The following is a 21,851-nucleotide window of genomic DNA, read 5'->3' on the forward strand; positions in this document are numbered from 1 at the left end:
ATTGTAAGGAAAAGCTAGGAATAAAATTCTTAAGGACTCTTACATTCATCATTTTTTTTTGTCTGTTTAAACATTTGTCCAAATTAATTTGACTGACATATCCAAACATCATTCTAGAATTTAGTCATCAGAGCGGAACACAGTTGAGACATTTTTCTACTGCTTTAGATTGCTTATTTGCTTTGGAAATACAGAAGTAACAACCTAAGTTCCAGCAGATTGCAAGATAAAACATATATTCATGAATATATTGGTAACTCTTAAGTCTTTTTTTTTTCGTTGAGACAGAGTCCCATTATGTTGCCCTCTATAGAATACCATGGCATCACAGCTCACAGCAACCTCAAACTCTTGGGCTTAAGCAATTCTCTTGCCTCAGCCTCCCAAGTAGCTAGGACTACAGGCACCTGCCACAATGCCCAGCTATTTTTTTGTTGTTGCAGTTGTCATCATTTTTAGCTGGCCCCAGCCAGGTTTGAACCCACCAGCCTCTGTGTATGGTGCCGTAACCACTGTGCTATGGGCACTGAGCCTAGTTTTTTTTTTTTTAATATAAGCAAAATGCACATGATCTGCTATCAACCAATATTTGCTTAGTAGAAGTAAAAATTCAATCAGTAATGACACATTCAGGGATCCCTCTCCTCAAAGTCCCCAGTGTTCAAATTTTCAAATGCCACTCCCAACTCTTCCAGCCTTATCTCTCATAGGCCTCCCACACCTAGACATGCTGGCCACCCGTGTGGACTTTGCACCATGAGCTCTTCTGTATCCAAGCTCTGGCACCCGCTGCTCTTCCCACCTGGCACAAGGTCTGGCCCAGAGAAAATGGACAATGGATATCTGCTTAAGGAAATTGGATGGAGATTATCCTGTCTCGTGTCTGCTTATATTTCCCATATTGTACCATCTAGATCCAATTCGTTGATTCATTTAAAAAGCATTGAGCTAAACCTCTGTGATGTGCCAGGTACTGGGCCGAGAACTGGGACACCGAACTAAGGGGTGCAGGGTCTGCCTTCGGGAAGCCAGTCCTGCTTTCTTCACGGCATCATCACTGATTTCCAGAAGGCTCTTCCTCTCGAGGCCTCTCCTAACCACTTTTTTTTGAAAGAGTCTCAATATGTTGCCCTCAGTAGAGTACCATACCATGGTGTCATAGCTCACAGCAACCTCCAGCTCTTGGGCTGAAGTGATTCTCTTGCCTCAGCCTCCCAAGTATCTGGGACTACAAGTGCCCGCCAAAATGCCCGGCTATTTTTTTGTTGTTGTTGCAGTTGTCATTGTTGTTTATAGCTGGCCCGGGCTTGGTTCGAACCCACCAGCCTTGGTGTATATGGCTGGCGCCATAACTACTGTGCTACTGGTGCCGAGCCTCCTGACCACATTTTATCTTTTATTATTTGTTTAAATAATATTGGCACAACTGCCTCTATCCATTAGTAAACAAAATCCTTCAGGGCAGAGGCCTTATTTTAAAATTGTTATTTTCATTTTAACCTCTCAAGGTTCTCCATACTATGCTTTGCATATATTAAGCCCTCAACAGATGTTTGTTAAATTCTAAAATACTTGTGATTATCTCAAATGGATATCCTATTAATCTGGTCTCATCCATGAGAGCTCTCAGAATAAACATAATATGTTAAAGGAAACTAATTTGAAATTTAAAGTTTTATTTTGATGCAAAGTCATACATTTTTATTGTTGATGAAACGGGTTGTTTTTCTTTAAAATATACTAACAGATTTCCGCTCAGTAAATAGCTCAGAACTGGTTGAATAGATCATCTCTCCTTGAAGTGATTTTTTTTTTTTTTTGGCATTTCAATCTTCCAAAGATATAAGTTGCATAATAAAAAAGCAAATAAAAATAAAATTTGAGTCAGATGCTCAGACAGGCCACTATCTGGGATATTTTAATAGGATCTAAAAAGTAAACGTAGAAATGCACTTACTCCCTGTCATTTACATTTAGTCTTATCCTTCACAGAACAGTTTCCAGCAGGAAGCAGAAGTAACCACCTGCCACTCCCATGCATTGGGTGCCATGATTTATTTCAGGACAAACCTACCATATGATGCACTTGTTAGGAGCCCAGACCTGGAAGTTAGATTGGCTGGTTCAGGTCCTGGCTCCACCACTAACTTGTGCTTCTGTAAAGCAAGGATAACAATAGTATCTACCTTTAAGAGTTATGAGATTCTGTGAGTTAATATTTGGAACAGTATTGACCAAATAAAAATTCATTCTGCCATTCAAGTTTGCTTAGTCAGAACTTTAAACATTGTCCAACAGGATGTTTCCTTTCATGATTCCCAGCTTTTGGTGGACTATGAATAAAAATATTCAAGCAGCCTCCATAGCAACATTCTCAGCACCAAATGAGGCACCAAGGCAAAGCCTTTACCTGGATGACTTGAGGAAACCACACTGATGCTAGGATTATGTCAGAAGAGGACTCTGGCCTTTCAAACAAGTCTTGCTTCTATTTCTTCTGTACATGGACATAATTTCACTAATGAACATCATAACCTAGATAATGACAGAAAACTATTACTTATGCCTGAAACTGCTAAAACCATCAAGCCATACACATGGTAGGCTTCCTCAGGAACACTATTTGGAAATGGATTGAAGTGGATTTCCAGAAAATTCTGCGATATTTTATTTCAGGGGTGCTCAAACTGCAGCCCACGGACCACATGAGGCAGTGTGATTGTATTTGTTCCCCTTTTGTTTTTTTACTTCAAAATAAGATATGTGCAGTGTGCAAAATTTGTTCATAGTTTTTTTTTTTTTAAACTATAGTCCGGCCCTCCAACGGTCTGAGGGAAAGTGAACTGGCCCCCTGTTTAAAAAATTTGAGGACGCCTGTTTTATTTGAACTATCTGATAATAGTTGGTCCAACCATCTGCTTGGAATTTTTGCTATTTGTCAAGGTTTCTCTAGAGACGAAGACTAAATTCAGATAGTTTCTGTGGCAACTATCTGGGAGGCCAAGCACACCCTTAGCAACACAAGTCAAAAGTTTTTCATTTAAAGAACAAAAAGAGGAGTTTTGAAAGGAAGACCTCAGTCCCCCATATTTGGATGCACCTCACCTAGTGGACATCACACCATCACCTGCTTTAATCATGGACTAGGCCTCTATTTACAAAGGCGAGGGAGGGAGGGTGCCAGCAGGGCTGCTGCTGGCCTTGATCTCAGAGGTAGAATCTTCATGTCACTCACCACAGCCCAGAAGACTTAGAAATGCCTCCACACACTGAATCTGTGTCCAGCCAGGATAACAACACAAAGGCAACTGATATTTACTAAAAAAAAAAAAAAAGAAATTGCCACACACAGTGCTCAGACTTTTGAATGAATTACCTTACAGATTTCTCAAAGAATCCTGGAAAGCAGATGCTTTTACAATCTACCTCTTATAGATCAAATATCAAAAGGTACAGTTTATAGAAGAAACTCCCCCAAGGCCACAATGCCAGGCTAATTTTTTCATTCCTTCTATGAGCACAAATGTTCTCATAATTAGATAGCAAGTATCACTTAATACAAATCTTTCCAAAATTTGAAAAAGTTACCCCCTTCTTCATAAGCTGCTCCTCCTTAATGACATGGCCTCCACCACTTCCACCCAGAGGAAAAAGCTACATTGGCCTGGGAAATTTCGTTCCCACGGCAAGTATATTTATCACATTGTCTTTCCTCATTTCCCTTCCCATTTTTTAATCAAGTGGTATGGGTTGAATTTTGTCCCCTTTTCTCACCCAAAAAAAAAAAAAATTGCATGTTAGAGTCCTCATTCCCAACTACCTCAGAATGTGACCATATTCAGAGTCTTTGCAGAGGTAATGAAGTTAAAGTAAGATCATTAGAATGGGCCCTCATCCAATATGACTGCTGTCTTATAAAAACAGAAAATTTGGAGATGGAGTCCTCTACACAGGGGAACACCGTGTGGACATAAAGACAGCCATCTATAAGCCAAGAAGAGAGGCCTGGAACAGATCCTTCCTTTACAGCCCTCAGAAGGAGCCAACCCCGCTGACACCTTGATTTTGGACTTCTGGCCTCCAGAACTGTGAGACAATAAATTTCCATTGTCTAAGCCATGTGTTCTGTGGTGTTTTGTTTTGGCAGCCCTAGAAAACTAATACATCAAGGAACTCTGGTTTTGACCAAGAAAGGCACTTGCCCTCGGCCCCACACAGGTGGCCTCAAAAGGGAGCTTCACTTCTGTCATCACACACACAGTGCCCTCGGCATCTAAGTGGCCCCCTTGAAGCTTGATTGATTTTCCTGTTAGACTTCACTGCCTCCAAGAGCATTTAAGGCATTTTTAGACATTATTCCATTTTCCCATTTATCTGAGAAAGCACTGGGAATTTCTAAGTCCCAGATCTTCAAACCTTCAAATAACACACAAGCATTGATTTTCCCCCTCTACAAAAAAGCTGAGTGAAATAAAAGAATCTTAAATAGCATCAGTCATTTCTTATTCTTTTTGTTTAAAAAAAAGCATGAAGTGTTTTGAATTAAATAATTCACCTGGCACTAAGGTTGAGCCATGCAGCTTCCAAGAACAAAGAAGGTACAGAAGGAAAGGACTGTGAAATTTGTTTTCAAATATCATAAGGTGGTGTGAGCAGGAAAGGTTGCAACTGGAATTCATAACACTGCCAGGACCAAATAGCACCAAATATCTTGTGTGCTATTTATTTTTCCTTTGCACTGTGCATTGCTAAGAAGAGCATAAATTACAAGGCTAGGCCAGACAGGAATAAAGCTCACTCACACCATTATTCATCAGGTAATATTCAGCTCTGTCCTCCCCCATCTTTTTGGTCTGGCTCACAAATCTCTGGCACCAATTGCATCACTTAAGGTTTGGAGAACCACAGGAAGATCTGGCCAGTTTGCACTTTTGACAAATTAAGGACCCAATTAAAGTGGTCAGGAATAAGCTAGAAACAAATCTGGGCCGCTGCCTCTCACTTCAGATGGTTCCTCCACCGGAGAGACTGGGCCACTGGGTGGGTGGTTGTAGAGCTGAGAGAGAGGAGGGAGAGGGAAGGGAGGGAAAGATGCTTACCTAATACAAAAGTACTTTTTTCTCTCACTATACTTTGCAATATAGATATGCCAATCTTTCAGTATACAACAATCTAGATTTACACAAGTACAAAATTGGGGGTCAGTATCTGTTTTATCAATAGGTTCACAATAGGATTCTGGGGCTCATGGAAGGACAGATGGCACCCCTAGAGAATTTTAAATGGTTTAAATGTGTATGATTGAGTATAACATAATTACTAGCAGAATTCTAGTAATTATGTTATTAAAGGAACTAATAATGAATTCTAAGGAATATTTTGAGACACTTGGTCCTGCTGATACCTGGTTGGCTTGTGTTCCACAAAGTTCTCACCCAGGCTGATGGAGGGATGGGCGGCTGGGAAGAAGGGGCCTCTCCTCAATCTCAAAGGACACCCCAGCACTGACGGGAAGGTGGCCCAGGGGAGTGAAAGGGAAGGGAGCCACTAGCCTGCTGTCATGCCAGTAAGAACTTCAGCATTGAGTCCTGGGAGGTGTGCAGGTCTACATCTCAGAAACCTTGGGAGGGAGGCAGGGGAAGGACTTCCCTCCATTTCTAACAGAACAATATCACGATGTCTTCCTTGGACTAAAGAAGAGGATGGGAATCCCTCATTACAGGTGGCTTGCCCATTTCTGACAAAGTGTTTCTTCACATATACAACATTTCTTTATGTGTTATATAAAGTGTACAGACAAGCATTTTGTCAGGGTAATAAAATAACACATTGAGGCCTTTGAAATTCAATAGGAAGTAAATCTAAATTAGATTTCATCCCATTGGATTTAGACACCAAGAATTTTTTTTTTAACTTGCTATATAAAAAATACTTGCTATAATATGAGTTCATTTACAAGGCAACCTCAGGCAAGAATTTTAATGACAAAAATGTGCAGTCATGCTTAAGTATGACAGATTAACTTTTCGATTTCTGTAATTAAATCATAACTGACAACTGGGATGGGTAGGGAAGAGAAAATGAATTTAATTCTACTTAAAAGGTGCCATACCTCTACAAAATCTCACTCATGAATTGGTTTTTTAAATTGCAGATGTTCAATAAATGCGAGCTAAGTTTAGCAATTTATTTCACTTAAAATAACAAGCAATTCTATAGTGTGGGTCCTGTTGTTATCCCACAGAGCAGGAAACTAAGCTTAGAGAGGTGGAGGAAGGAGAGTGGATCTGAACACAGAGACCAAGTACAGAAACCCTCCGCTAGACAATCTCTAGGTGAGGAAGGTGTGTTCATTGTCAGTACGAATATTATAAGCACAGATCTACCATTCTGATTCTTTTTGTCCCTTACTAAAGAACAAGTCCTAATATTTTAAAATAATAAAAATACAGTAAAAGATGATTAATTCAGAATATCGTGGATGAGAGAATTTCATGTCAATCTTATAGAGTATTTTAAGAGAAATTATTTTTCTTAAAACTAAGACTAAGCTATACGACAACCAAGTATAGCTTAGTCTATTATGTATTGCTTAAGTGAAACAATTGCCTTCAGTATATGAGGTAATACCTCAGCCACCAGATAAATGGTGGCTTCAATGAAATGTTTCTTGCACCTAACTAAACATTCCTGGTTGTTCTCACAAGTAACAAATACCTAGACAGCCCCCCCGCCAACAAAATTCAACATGTCTCTCCTTATCTAGATATTTAATAAGTAAGCTACAGAACTAGCTTCATTCTAAATGTGACACCAGGGATTTCTGACTGAGTTCAATGTTATGAATAAATATCTCTACTCATGTAAACCAGCACCTGTACAAGCACTATTTGTGAGCCTTTGGAAAAAACAGCAAGACAATTCCCAGGTTTCCTTGTCAAACTTATGTCTTTTAACATGAAAATAGAGGCATATTCTCCTTTCAAGCAATGTCCTTTGACAATGGAACAAGAGATTCAGTCACTACCAGGATACATTTTGCCTTTCCTAAGAGAAGGGAGGTAATGACTTTTTCAGGGGTCATCTCAGGGAGTTTCAAAAAAGGCCACACCTATATCCCACCTGAAGGTGTCCATGGGAACAATTAGAGGGGATTCTAAATCCTTTTTATTAAAAAAAAAAAAGCAAAATCCAATAATTTTATCTTTCTATTTTTGGATCTCATTTCCTGAGCATAGAATTAGTTGTTCACTTGTGCAATGGCAGATGTTTTTGTGGTATTACTGATTGTTTCTTTTTCTTCTAGAGAATGAAAGAGCGACTTCTTAATTTGACTTAAGTCCCCTACTTGAACTTTCTGAAGAAAAAAAGAGAACACTCGCTGAATGTCAACCATGTGCCAAGTGATGTACTAAGCTCTTTACTTACCTAATTACATCTCACAATTTCCGTATTAGGTAAGTACCTTCATTGTACAGATGGGAATTTCTTTTCTTTTCTTTTCTTTTTTTTTAAGAGTCTCACTGGTCTCACTGTGTTGCCCTGGCTAAAGTGCCATAACCTCAGCCTAGTTCACAGCAAACTTAAACTCCTGGGCTCAGCGATCCTCCTGCCTCAGCCTCCTGAGTATCCTGGACTATAGGTGCCCAACAACACACCCGTCTAATATTTGTATTTTCAGTAGAGATGGAGTCTCACTCTTGCTCAGTCTGTTCTCGAATGCCTAAGCTCAAACAATCCACCCACCTCAGCCTCCCAGAGTGCTAGGATTATAGGCATCAGCCACCGTGATTGGCCTATGGATGGGGAAATTGAGACTCAGGAAGATAAGTACCCTGCTCAGTGCCTGCCAGCCAGGAAATGATGAAACGGGCCTAACCCATTTGGCCAACCCTCAACACTCATAAACCGTACACCCTATGATCTGCTATAAATGCTCATACAGTAAAGGACTCATTTCCTGGTAAGAACTAAATATCACCTATTTCCTTTCATCTAAACATGTTTTCTTCTTCTTTTAAACAATTTATCGCTTGCTATTTAAGTTTTTGAAGAAAAATAAACACAAGAAAATATCAGAGGATGCCCTTTTATTCCAATCTCCTGCTTGGCATCCCCTACCACAGAGGCATCTGTCCCCATAAAGTCACTCGTAAAAGAGAGACAGACAGACAAGGACTGGACCTCTGAGGATACCAAAAAGCTGCATACCACTGAACTCTCAAGAGACTCATTCATTAGCAGGTGACACCTACACCACTTGGACAAAAGCAACCCAGAAGCTGCCAAACACAGACACCTGCCTTCTTTTTCCCAATTGTGAAGCCAGGTCAGTCTCTCTCTCTTCAATTCTTACTCCGAAACTTTAAGAAAAAGCAAAACTGGGGCAGCGCCTATGGCTCAGTGAGTAGGGCGCTGGTCCCATATGCCAAGGGTGGCGGGTTCAAACCCAGCCCCCCAGCCAAACTGCAACAAAAAAAGAAAAAGAAAAACTTTATTTTCTCCTCTGCCCATCCCCTACCCCGCTGGGTTCCAGACAGTCCTAAGAATCCCAATCGAATCTCATTCTCTGAGGAGACAGGATGCTCAGTTTTTGAAGACCACATCTGAGGGATGACATGCTCTGTACGGATATGATTCCATCCCCAATTTCTGGAATACAGGAGCCCCATAGCATCTTTCTTAATATTTACTTTCATACTTAATCACAAAGAATGAGTGTAATACTTGTTTAAACATCAAAGAATTTGATCTTTCTTTTAATTCTGCTGCCAAGCTTGATTCAACCAAAGCCATTTCATCAAATGAATTTATAAAATATAGACTAATGGAAAGAAACCACAAAAGAAGGAAATAGCACTCCACAAGCGAAACTTGTCACATCAGAAACAAATTCTGCTTTCCTGCAAAGCTACTCAGCTCACCCCAAGGAATAAATTTGTCCAGCAACTTATTAAGTCTCCCCCGCCTCAATCTATTTTGTTGTTCTAGAAGGAATACGTTGCTGACACAATTAAGATGTGTCAGCCCTTACCTTTCTGTAAGTAACAAAGGGGTGCTTAAAAGCTATTTTCTTCCATTCAGTTGGACTCCTGCTGCGACTTGAGTTCTCCAGGTTGGATGCCTGCTGTGCCTTGAGTATCTCCCTGGACACTCCTTCCCTGCTCTGCCCCCAGCCTCTCCCTTCCTTTTAGTCAAACATTAACCATTCACATTTTTTATTGATCTTCAGCAACTCCAGCTATCATAAAAGGTATCATTACACTCACTCCAGGAAAGAAACGAATTGTACTAAAAGAAGTTCAATTTATGTCTTATACATCTCAAAACGAGGTGCTAAATTTTTGAACGTAGATGAGTAAATTAGAAGTTAGAAAGGAAAAGGTGTGCCTTCAATCATCTCTAGAGTATGTGCGCCAAGTTCTCAAGGAGAGCTCTGTTTATATTTTGCATCCTCAACAGGATAGTGTCTGCACAGGAGACTCAATCAGCAAATATTTGGGCAGATTTCATCTCAAACACAAAAGACGGAGCACAGGCCACCAAGTCTCAGCAATGACACAGTCCTTGATAACCAGCCCCAAAAGACGTCGCACAGGACTCAGGTAAGATGAGAGGAAACATGATCTTGACCGTGCCTTCTAAATTCAAGGGTCCCTTTCAAAGTCTGCCTGAAATGACAAACAGTAAACTTTCCCTAAAACACAAATCCAGTCTTCTTTTTCCTTTCCATAATTCAGGGAATGGATTTACCTAAGAGTAAGCTATTTTTTTCCATTCAAAGTGAGGTTTCCAATGACAAATAAAAGCCAGATTTCTCCAGCCAGGTCCTCTTTGAGACTGGTGCCTGAGTCCCATGCTTCAGTCACTCTGGGACTCCTCGCTGAGGGTCAGACTTGGTGGCACCTTGGCGTCTAATGCGTCCCACTTTGCTCCATTTCTGGGAATTTTCTGATGTTCGTCTCTGGGATTCTCCTGAACTGAGGTCGTGTTTCCCACAGTCTCCAGGTGTGTATCTGGAACAGTGAAAGCACAAGAGCCCAGCCCACTGGAAGGACTCTCTCCTTCCCAGAGCCCACGAGAAGCTACCCTGGTGATCCCTCCAGCCACTGCGGGGAAGAGATCTCCTTTGTCTTGAGAGCCCTGAAAGTGGAGCCACCTGGTCACATGTCAGCGCTCGGCATCCTCAGTGGATCAGTGGATGTAGCAAGATCTTAGTCTCACAGCCAAGATCACTGTTTAGAAAAATGAGGTTAGTGAGGCTAAGCCCTTCTCACATTAGCCTCTGCCCTGCTAAATAAAATGACATAGCATTCCCTTCCCCCATGTTTTAGTTCCTAGAATCAATGACAAGCATTTCTTCACAGGTCATTGCTCTGAAAGCTGCTGCTGCTTCTTTGGAAACAAAAAATTTTAAGTGTGTGTGCACACACATGTCTTTTATATCTATAAGTTTTCTTAGAAAAAGAAAGTGTATATAAGTGTATATATGTATCATTTTTAGTAATTATTATTTTCAGCAGCATCATACAACTATATTCATGGCATATTGGTATGTCAGTTAAAATGTTTTCTCATATAATCCTGACATCATGTCCATGAAGTAGATTATAGTTTATAGCAGAAAACGGAGGCACAGAGAGATTTTACTCTCTGCCCAAGGCACATAGCCTGTGACTACAAAATCAGGACTCCAACTCTGGTCTGTTTAATTCAAAGCTCAACCTATTCACTACAACTATAGACTCAGATTATTTTCCTTCCAGCTCCATGTGAGTAACCAAAAATCCCTAAGAAGAAATCTCTGTGAGTTTCTTCCTGTTGAGAGATGGCCAAGCTCATGCATTGGGCTTCCCTGTACATTTTATGCTACCTCTAGTTTCTAGTTTCCAACTCAGAGATTTGGGTTTATTAAACCTGAAAAGGGCAAAACCATCCATCAAAGAAATTAACAGGTGATTGCATCTCTGAATTACAGAGGCTGTTTCTGTACTGTCTAGGATAGCTGGTTAGCATGGTTCTGAGACTGTGTATACATTCGTTACATTGTTTATACATCCTTTTGGATTAAATCCAAAGATTAAGAGCATGCATGTTACTGGGTAAATACCCCTGAATTTTAGGAACTCATTTTCATGCTAAAGTAAAACACTGTTAGCTCAATAGTTTAATACTGACTTAGTAATAAGAACAATAGGAGTAAGAAAAATGTAACTGATAAAGATTACTGATTCCACTTTTCAAAACAAAGTAAATATGATTATGTGATGAAAACAAGTGAACAACTAAAAGGACTTGGGCAGATGCTTTGGACTAACAGCTTATAATGATGAAAATATTTCAGTACTTTTGTCTATAATAATGTTTTAACCATCTCTCCAATAGTAGCCCTAGAAAACATATACGTAATTAATTTATGGGCAATGCTAAGTAGTAAAGAATAAAGTCTGGATAGCTTCCCAAATAAAAACTTTGAGAATTTAGAATTGTTCTTTAAATTCAAAGCATGTTACATTTCTAATATTTTTATTCTTTAAAACTCAAAGAAAATAGAATCTGACTGCTGAATTTTTCCATGAACTTCATTTTAACGTGTTTCTCCTTTGTGTTACATATCCCATATTTTAAGAATATTTTATCCTGAGTCTATCAACACACAAGCCTCACCTAGCAGTATATAATATTTTTAATGATTTAATACCTGTCTTTCTCTTGTTAATGATGGCAGAAACCTAGTCTTCCATTGGCACTCAATAAATACTTCTTAGAACTGAATTCTTTCAATTATTTAAATTAATAATTCCAAATAGTCAGGATTACCTGCAGGCTCAACCAGAGCTGATGAAAACCCAGGTAAGTAAATGATTTTACAGTTCCTCAAACCAATATTTTACAGTTCTTGTTTCATATTTATTTAGTGGAATGAGGTGAAACTAATTTTCTGCTAGTTTCAGATTCTGAAGCAGAATCTTCCTCAGTTATTTCCACAGGCCAGGGGACAGAATCCATTTTCTTTTTTCTTTTTTATTGAGACAGAGTCTCACCTTGTCACCCTCAGTAGAGTGCCATAGCATCATAGCTACAGTAACCTCAAACTATTGGGCTAAAGTGATTCTCTTGCCTCAGCCTCCAGAGTAGCTGGGACTACAGGCGTCCACCACAACACCCGGCTATTTTTTATTTGTTTTTGTCTTGTTTAGCAGGCCTGAGCTGAGTTTGAACCTACCAGCCCCATAGCATATGGCCAGTGCCCTAACCACTGAGATATGGTCACCAGAATCCAATTTCTGATAAATTTAAGCCAAACAACCCTCACTTTCATGCAGCTTGTACTTGTTTCTGGTGTGCTGGGGTTTGGGATTTTTTGTTGGTTTCGTGGCTTTTCTGTTGTTGGGTTTTATTTGGTGTTGGGCAAGTTTCCAAACCTCAACTTTTTAGACAACTCTTATAGGATTAAAAATTTAGATAACAATCCTTTAGATAACATAACAAAACGAATCCTTTTGTTTCGTTTTGATAATGTTTAGATAATCCTTTACATAACTTAACAAAATGAATCACCAGTTCCAAGTAAGAAACATTAAATTATACAGGCTGCTATTTTAAAATCTTAGCTAGCAGCCACCTTGTCTTCTTCCACAAAATATTTAATGAAGACAGAGCCAGTAAAGACACCACCCCCTACTATGTACTGTGACAGAAACAGACCCAATTTCCAGTTGTTTATTCTGGGGACATTTCACTTCATCCATAGATAGTTGCTCCAAGCATCTGCCTGGTAGGCCATGCTCTTCATCTGGCTGTAGTTATCCTGGCCACGAAACTACTAGAGAATCTCACGAACACAATGACTAGGGAATGTACATATCATCAGTTATACATTGGACATTTGCCTTCTAGTTTCTTGTAAATAAGAGAATTCATTTAAACTGGGTCTTACAACTTGAAATCCTGGTCCATTTGGTCCGGGGTACATCCCCAAGATTGATGTTGTTGTTAAAGCAAGATTCCTGACGCAGGTGATCACATAGATCCTTCTGTAAGAAACACTAGCTTAGTGATTCTGTGTTTAATCTGCCAGTTAATAGTCTTTTTACCAAGACCTGTCCTTAACTGAGATTAATGTCCCCACCGTGAAGGGCCCATTTCTGCAGGTGTGTCTCAGACAGTGCTACACCTGGTCTGAAAGTGAACGTGAAGGGTCCATTTCTGCAGGTGTGTCTTAGACAGTGCTACACCTGGTCTGAAGGTGAATGTGAAGGGTCCGTTTCTGCAGGTGTGTCTCAGACCGTTGCTACACCTGGTCTGAAGGTGAACGTGCAGCCGGGTCTGCATTCTCCTCTTCCCTCAGATATTTCTTTTCTCACTGTCAGCTGAGCAATTTATTTGATCTTGGATTTTCTTTAAATGCCAAGAAATGAGAATAATCCCGTGGGTTGTCTGAGGCCTATCTCTGTCTCTCTTATCGGACTGCACCAAACAAGGCTTTGCTCACGTCCAGCGCAAGCTCGGATCACTGCATCTGGCTGCTGCCTCACAACTTCATGGGGACTGCCCTGGCCAAGGTGACCCACAACCTCCTTATGGTCATCAGGTGAACACTCTCCAGTCCAGACCTCACCAGACCTCTCACACCATTCAACACCATCAATAGCTCTCCCCAAATTGCCCTTGGCCCCTGCCTTCCTCGCCAGTACTCTCTCCTGGTTTTTTTCTACACATACTTCTCCAGCCAGCCCCAACAGTCCTGTCTGTGGGCTCATCCAACTCCTCGGACTCAGTCCCAGGTTATCCTGCCTCGTCACACACTCTGGGAGGTCATATCTGCTCCTAGCTACATGTCAACATTCACGTCTCTCTCTCCAGCTGAGATCTCTCCTATAGTCAAGGCTTTTGTCTTTTACACCCAACTACCTATGGTACAGCTCTACCCAGGTGTCCCACATGCACAAGAAAGAGCACTGACCCAAAGTGAGCCTCACTATTTCAAATCCTGTGAAACATGCTCCTCCTGGGACGCCACCCCTTTGTGTTAGCACTGGCAGTCATCACAGCTGAGAGAAACAATGTGGTGTGATTAGAAATTCCTGTTGTGGGTGCAAATAGGAGACTATCTTGCACATGCCTGGGTATCCACCTCACTTAGGACTCTGTGACTTGGACACCAGGGCTTAGTAAATATTGGTTTCCATTCTCTGCCTGTGGGTCTCTCACTAGGCACCAAAATGCCTTTGGAAATTTTGCCCTTAAGAAGTATTTCCTGGAGGCAGTAGATGAGCTAATACAAGGGGTGGGGTAGGAGTTAGTGGGAGAGGGGAGGAGGGAAGAGGGGGAGGGGGTCATGGTGTATGGCACAGCTCTTAGGAGTGGAACACAAGTATAAGACAGACTTCAGCTAACAAATGCAATCAGTGTAACCTAATTCTTTGTACCATCAATGAATCCCAAACAATAAAAATAAAAAATAAAAATAAATGGAACCAGAAAAAAACTTGTATGGCTAAGGCAATTCTTGGTAATAAAAACAAAGCTAGGGGCATCAGCATACCAGACTTTAGGCTGAACTACAAGGCCAAAATGATCAAAACAGCATGGCATTGGCACAACAATAGAGACATAGACATCTGAAACCGAATACAAAACCAGGAGATGAAACTAACATCTTATAGCCACCTGATCTTTGATAAACCAAACAGGAAGGGGAAGGGGGAAAGAATCCCTATTCAATAAATGGTGTTGGGAGAACTGGATATCCACATGTAAAAGACTGAAACTGGACTCTCACCTTTCTCCAACCACAAAAATTGTTTCAAGATGGATAAAAGACCTAAATTTAATGCATGAAATGATAAAAATCCTCAAAGAAAGCATGGGAAAAACACTTGAACATATCACTGGGGAAAGATTTTATGAATAAGACTTCCATGGCAATTGCAACAAGAAAAATAAACAAATGGGACCTGATTTAAAAAGCTTCTGTACAGCTAAGGAGACAACTACCAAAGCAAATAGACAACCTACACAATGGGAAAGGATATTTGCATATTTTGAATTAGACAAAAGCTTGATAACTAGAATCTACAGAGAATTCAAATTAACAAGAGCCAACAATCCTTTATATCACTAGGCAAGAGAGATGAATAGAACCTTCTCTAAAGAAAACAGATAAATGGCTAACAAATATATGAAAAAAATGCTCATCATCCCTAATTATTAGAGAAATGCAAATCAAAACCAGCCTGAGATATCATCTAACCCCAGTCAGAATGGCCCACATCACAAAATCTCAAAACTACAGATGCTGGTGTGGATGTGGAGAGAAGGGAACACTTTTACACTGCTGGTGGGACTGCAAACTAGTACAATTTTTGGAAGGAAGTATGGAGAACCCTCCAAGAACTCAAATTAGACCTCCCATTTGATCCTGCAATCCCATTACTGGTATCTACCTAGATGAAAAAAAAAAATCCTTTTTTCAAAAGGACACTTGCACTAGACTGTTTATCACAGCTCAACTTATAATCACCAAAATGTGGAAACAGCCTAAATGCCTACCAACCCAGGAATGGATTAACAAGCTGTGGTATATGTACACCATGGAATATTATTCAGCAGTTAAAAAGATGGAAACTTAGTTATAGTATTTCTAGTATAGACTAGAAATAGTTAATACAAAAGATGTATTAACTATTCTAGTCGATGGAAGTGGAACATATTATTCTTAGTAAAGCATCACAAGAATGGAGAAGCAAGATTCCTATGTACTCAATTCTGATATAAGGACAATTAATGATTAGTACACTGTGGGGAAAGGGAAAAGCTGAGAGGGAAGGAGGGGGGTAGGGGGTCACAGTTTGTGACACACCTTTTAGGGGTGGGACACAATTATAAGAGGGATTTTACCTAACAATGTAACCTGGTTCTTTGTACCCTCAATGAATGCCCAATAAAAAATGAATAAATAAATAAATAAATAAGATGTTAAAGTAACCATAATAAATAAATAAATAAAAATAAAAAAAGAAGTATTTCCTGGGAAAAGATAGTCTTTTCAACAAATGGGGAAATAGAACCCACATGCAAATTAATGAAACTGGACCTTGACAGTTCACCATTCAGGAAAATTAACTAAAATGTATCAAAGACATAAAAGTAAGAGCTGAAGTTTACCACTTTGGAAAACTCTCTGGAAGCTCTCTCAGAAACTTTAACACAGGGTTAAGATTAGACTCAGCAATTTCACTCCTAGGTATATCTAAGGGAAATAAAAATATATGTCACAAAAAAAGTCACACAAAAACTTGGGTACATAAATGTTCATAGCAGTATTCATAATAGCCAAAATGTAGAAACAAACTGAATGTTACCACATGGATGAACCTTGAAAACATCAGGCTGAGTGCAAGAAGCCAAACAAAAAAGGGCAAATATTGTATAAGGACATTCACATGAAATGTCCAGAAGAGGCAAATACATGGAGTCAGATAGTAGATGTAGTGGTTGCCTGCGCTTGTGGGGTAGGAGGGCACTGGGGGCTGAGAAAGAAAGGACACGGTATTTCTTTGGGGGTGATAAAAATTTTCTAAAATTTATATTGGTGTTGGTTGCCCAACTCTGCAAATACACTAAAAACTATTGAATTGTGCACTTTGAGTAGGTAAATTGTGTGGTGTGTGAATTTCATCTCAATAAAGGTGTTTCCAAAAAAAGAAAGAAATATTCCTTCCTACCAATCCTACCTAGACAGAAATATACAAGACAGAGGCTAAACCAGTGGCTCTCAACCTTCCTAATGCCACCACCCTTTAATACAGTTCCTCATGTTGTGGTGACCCCCAACCATAAAATTATTTTCGTTGCTACTTCATAACTGTAATTTTGCTACTGTTATGAATCGTGATGTAAATATCTGATATGCAGGATGTATTTAAGTGACCCCTGTGAAAGGGTCGTTCGACCCCCAAAGGGGTCGCGACCCACAGGTTGAGAATCGCTGGGCTAAGCACTGTTAGTCACCTCAGTCTAGTCACTTTAGATCATGGGTCTTCTATTTAACATAAATGTCTTAGAGTTTTTATCATTTTATTTTCCTTTAAATATATGCATCTTACTAATTTTATCTATACTTTTTAAAATGTGAATAAAACATTTCATGAATGAATTTTCATTACATGAAAATTATCTTTCCCTGAACAAAGGAGAGAGTGACAAGGTGAGAGCGAGGCCCTCCCGTCTCTCATGGTACCTCAGCTCAGCAGTTCAACCCTAAATAAACACCTTGACCTCACAGCCTGCCTAAAAGAGAAGACTATTTTCTTTCTACGTGACTAAACCTAGTAACTCAGGAGACAAGGACAAATATTCCTCCCTTTTGTCTTCTCACTCAGGATAACATTAAGCCTAGTCCCAAGAACAACCCAGGTGTAGTTCTGGAAAAAGTCATGTTATCTCAAAACTGGAATTTTCCAGTTGCTATATGAGGAAACACAAGAAACTGGAATCTTGCATCTGCAATCTACTTACCTCCTTGGGTGGTCCACAGGAGCAGCCCACAATGCAGAGGAAGGAGGGAGGACAGAAACCCTGCGGGGGGAGGGACCCCTGGCTGTACCAGTGAGCATGCGCACTCAGCCCATGCCAAGTTCCTCATATCCAGGCCTGTGAGAGGCCCCTCAGGGGCATCATTCCCGTTCTGGAGTCTCCCATAGCTCATACTTTCCGGGTGTTAGCCTGATTACCCTGACCAGCTTCTCAAAAATGCAAGGCCCCCAAGAGGGATTTTTTTTTTTTTTTTTTTTTTTTACTCTCAGATCTTTCTGGTTCTGTTCCCCTAAGCATGAGAAACAAAGGGAATTGACTAGAACCAAGATTATATTTAACCAGATTTATAAATCAGAGGTGGCCATACGTTTCTAAGTTATCACTTTATGCTAAAAAGACCAGTGGTAGTTACCACACAAGACTTGACTAAAAGTTAACCAAACTCCACCACTCTTCTATTGCCTAAGAGAGTTTTCTGAGTACAACTCATAAAGTTTTAGTACACGGGTTCTCGACCCTGGCTGCAGAGAACCACAGGGATTCCAATGTGATTGGCCTTTTGTGGAATCTGACAGGAATTGTTCGTAAAGCCCTCTTGGTTCCAATATACAGCCGATGTTAACAGTGTAACATCTACTCTGTACTGAGCACTTTTAATTACTCTGTATCTATTATTTCATTTAATCTTCACTACACTGGAAGGTAGTTATTACTTCACAAATAAAGAAACTCAGGAACAAAGAAGTTAAAAATAGATTCTCTAAGGTTGGAATCCAAGTCTGATTACAAAAAGAAAAAGCCCCAAGTGCTGCCCTCAGCTGAGGCTCCAGAAACAGCCGTTGATGGAGTCTCCTGCACAGCTCTACTTACCTACCAGGAACAGGGTGACTCAAGTCCACCAAGCAGAAGAGGCAACTCCCAGATCCACAGCCAAAATCTCAATACTCCCACCTTAATGGCGGTCTCACCAACTGTCCCTCCCACTTGATCTTTTCTGAGAGTTCTGTCAACAGGAGACCTGCCCCAGCTAAAAAATCCTGCACAGGAGACATTCCCATTAACTGACAACACCAGCCACTCTATCCCACAGAGCGCTGCTCCCCAAATCTCATCAACTGGTATCTCCTTCTGTTTCCTCCCACCTCCCCCTATCATGGGTCAGTAGCATCACCTGCTCCACTCCCATTCCCCTCAGGGGAGGAAGGGCACCCTCTCCTGAGCTAGTGAGGAAGTGGTTAGCTTTACCGCAGCTCAGCTCAACTCAGGCAAGCCAGGCCTAAAGTTGTGCATAACACCAGGAGCATCTCGCTCCCAGCAATGACTGAATTGTGTCAATTCCATGGGCTTTCTAAAAAAATATACCTTCTCCTCAGTATTGAAACTCTTCTCTAGGACTAGGGCAGACTGGGTGGCTCCCAAGATGCACCTTTGCTCTGATCTTCAAAGACCTTGACCTTTGAAAATTAATTTTCGTATATCTTTGGAATACAGGTACCTTTTCTTTTTTGGGTCTTGAAGCAAAGAATTATAGAAAGATTTACCAAAACCTAGTCCCATAGGACAGTCAGCGGGCACATTTCCTGAGCCTCACTTAGGCAATGAGAACTTCTCTCAGTCCTGATTCAGTGCTCTAGTAAATTAGTCTGGTGTCAGTAAGTGTTTCAGACCAAAGACTTTGGAGACTGGAAGATTGGGATTTGAATTCCAATTCTAACACTGTTCTTTGGACTATATTTTTCTCACCAACATAGATTTGGAAATCATAGTCTAGCCCAGTATTTTTCAACCTTTTTTTATCTCACAGCACACTTGAACCTGTAGGTAAACTTCCTCAGTACAATAAATTATGTTGATCAGGAGAAAAGAGTAGAAAAAGAACATTTATTGTGCTTTGAAGTGCTTTTGAAAATAATTTAATCTTTAAACCTTTTACGGCACAGCTAATATCCTCTCTCGGCACATCAATGTGCCATGGCACAGTAGTTGAAAACCGTGCTGTAGACCCTTGATCTCACACTCCCCCCTTTGTTTGGGCTCATAACTAGAAGGGCTTGATCTAGGGGGTAAAAACTAAGGCAGATTAGGGGTCTTTTTGAAAGAGATCTGAACCCAGTTTGTCCAAAAAATGGTGCCAAGTTATTTAAGTATATATTGAAGATGGAAAGAGGAGATTCCCAATATTTTCCATAAATTGCTTTTCTAAAGAGCCTTTTGCCTCTACTCTTCCTGCTGTAAATGTATTTTCCCATTCATCTCCCAACCACCCTCAGACAAGAAACCATTCTGGGATGAGGAACCTGCAGCCTTCTGATTTCAAGATCGTTCTTTTATAAGCACCAAAGGAGGCAAAAAAAAGCTTTATTCTCCTCTGCTGCACCCCTTTTAATAAAAGGATTTGTTCTGTAAAATTTGGATTCTGTCAAAAGGCCAAACTTAAGAGCCGAGAAGGACAGCTGTGGTCTTTATGCCACAATCAACCACCCCGTGTTACAGGTTTAAGCAAGCAAAAGGCCGATCACCCTATCTCTGGTTTCTAACAAAGGAAGTTAGAAAACTATAATTAAAATTTGGTCGTTAGCCTATCAAACTAAACACAAAGCCACAGAAAATGAAGTTCAAATTCTCATACAAGTTTCTATTTTAAAAAACAAAATACCACAAGCATCAGTGAGATACCTTAAGAAGGGCCACTGGACGGCACAGTGGACATGACCTATATGTACCATTTCTCACCAAATGGCTGCTAGAAGCGCAGTGGGAATTCTGCGATCTCTAAGTAGCTATTAGATCAGTGATTTTCAACTGGTGTGCCATGAAAGGATCTTAGGTGTGCTGCAAAAATTTTTAAAGATCATAAATTATTTTCAAAACAAGTTCAAAGCATAGTATGTTCTTTTTTTTCCCCTTTATCAACATAATTTAAGTGTGCTGAGGAAGTTTATAGGTTCAAGTGTGCCATGAGATGAAAGAAGTTGAAAAACACTACTTGATAGTTGCCCTGACTTTATACCCTTGCAGTAATGCCTTCCTATTTTCTGATGCCTAGGACTCTTCCCAGTGGGAACCTTTGCACACTTTTCAAAGATAGCCTATGTAATTGCAGACAGCCTATCTGGCAGCCCGTCCAAAGTCAATACAGGATCCAGAAGTCATTTTGCTGCCAGAAATTTTCATGTACCTTGGCCGGGTTTGCCAATCATAAAACAAAATGTCGATTTTGCTCTCTACCTAGCTGGTATCCAAAGTACAGAGGCTCTTCTACATGACCGAGTTGGGCTCTGGTTCAAGTCCACTTGTGCGGCACTCTCCAAGTTACTTTTAACCTCACCTGTTTGTGGTCAACAACTCTGAGGAACTTTTGTTGACTCCTAACCACAGAAGTCCCGAAGTTGAAGAGATTGCATCTATGGCTTCTTCTTCAGGTGGCAACTCAGAATAATTGCCTTCCAGACTTTACCAAAAAGCTGGTCTTTGCCTTGCTGCTGCTACACAGTAATGGTCAAAAACATGAATGAATGTGGGAAAAGATTCACTCCCCACAGCAAACCCCAGGATAAATTTCAAATAGATCAGAGATGGAAATGGCTTTTTTTTAAGAAAGGAATCATACAACCAGAGAAAGAAAACAGGAGTGAATTTCTCTATAACCAGGAAATGGAAAACTTTCTGAAGTAGAACTCAAAATCCAGAAACCACAATGAGAAGACGTATAATAATATTAATTTTTTTTAATTTTGTGTAGAAACAAATACCAAGAGCAAAGTGAAAAGAAATGATAAACTAGGGGGGAAAAATCAAGATATAACAGAGAAAGGCTTAATATAGTTAGCACATAAGCGCTTCTAAAACCATTTTAAAAATACCAAATATGGTAGTAGAAAACTGGACAAGCCATGTGAAAAACAGTTCTTAGGAAAAAAGCACAAATAATGAAACACAACTTTTACAAAGCTAAACCTCACTAAAAATAAAAAGGAAATAAATTAAACACTATACATTTCTTATTAGATTAACAAAAACCCAAACTTCATGCCTTTTTTGTGAGGCTGTGGAAAAAGTTACTTCCATACATTGCTAGTAATAATGCAAAATGATATAGCCCCGTGGATGGGAATTTGACAATATTAGCAAAATTACATTTACCCTTTCTTAGAAATCCCACTTCTAGGCATATATCCCACGGATACACTAAAGAAATTGTCCCAAAGATGTATGTATAAGGTTATTCATCGCAGCACTAGTTATTTAAAAAAAAAAAAAAAAAAACTGGAAACAACCAGGATATTAACCAATAGGGTTCTGGTTGAATA

The 21,851-nt window shown here is 40.0% G+C and overlaps 1 protein-coding gene across 6 annotated transcripts in view; it reads right to left on the reverse strand.

Moving 5' to 3' along the window:
• The window catches only part of CDH17 (cadherin 17), a 114,562-nt gene that overhangs the window by 82,425 nt on the left and 10,286 nt on the right, over nucleotides 1–21,851 (reverse strand). The window contains exons 1-2 of one of the 6 annotated variants that reach the window (XM_053559003.1): nucleotides 9,035–9,127; nucleotides 5,405–5,690 (exon numbers count right to left, since the gene is read on the reverse strand). The exons of 3 other annotated variants lie outside the window; for them this stretch is intronic. The gene's annotated coding sequence lies outside the window, so the exon portion shown is untranslated. Of the gene's footprint in view, nucleotides 1–3,235; nucleotides 3,312–5,404; nucleotides 5,691–9,034; nucleotides 9,158–21,851 lie in introns of those variants that run through there. 2 more of the 6 variants (XM_053559000.1, XM_053559006.1) reach the window with 2 other exon arrangements.

This window comes from Nycticebus coucang, chromosome 13 (assembly GCF_027406575.1).
Source record: "Nycticebus coucang isolate mNycCou1 chromosome 13, mNycCou1.pri, whole genome shotgun sequence".
NCBI lineage: Eukaryota > Metazoa > Chordata > Mammalia > Primates > Lorisidae > Nycticebus > Nycticebus coucang.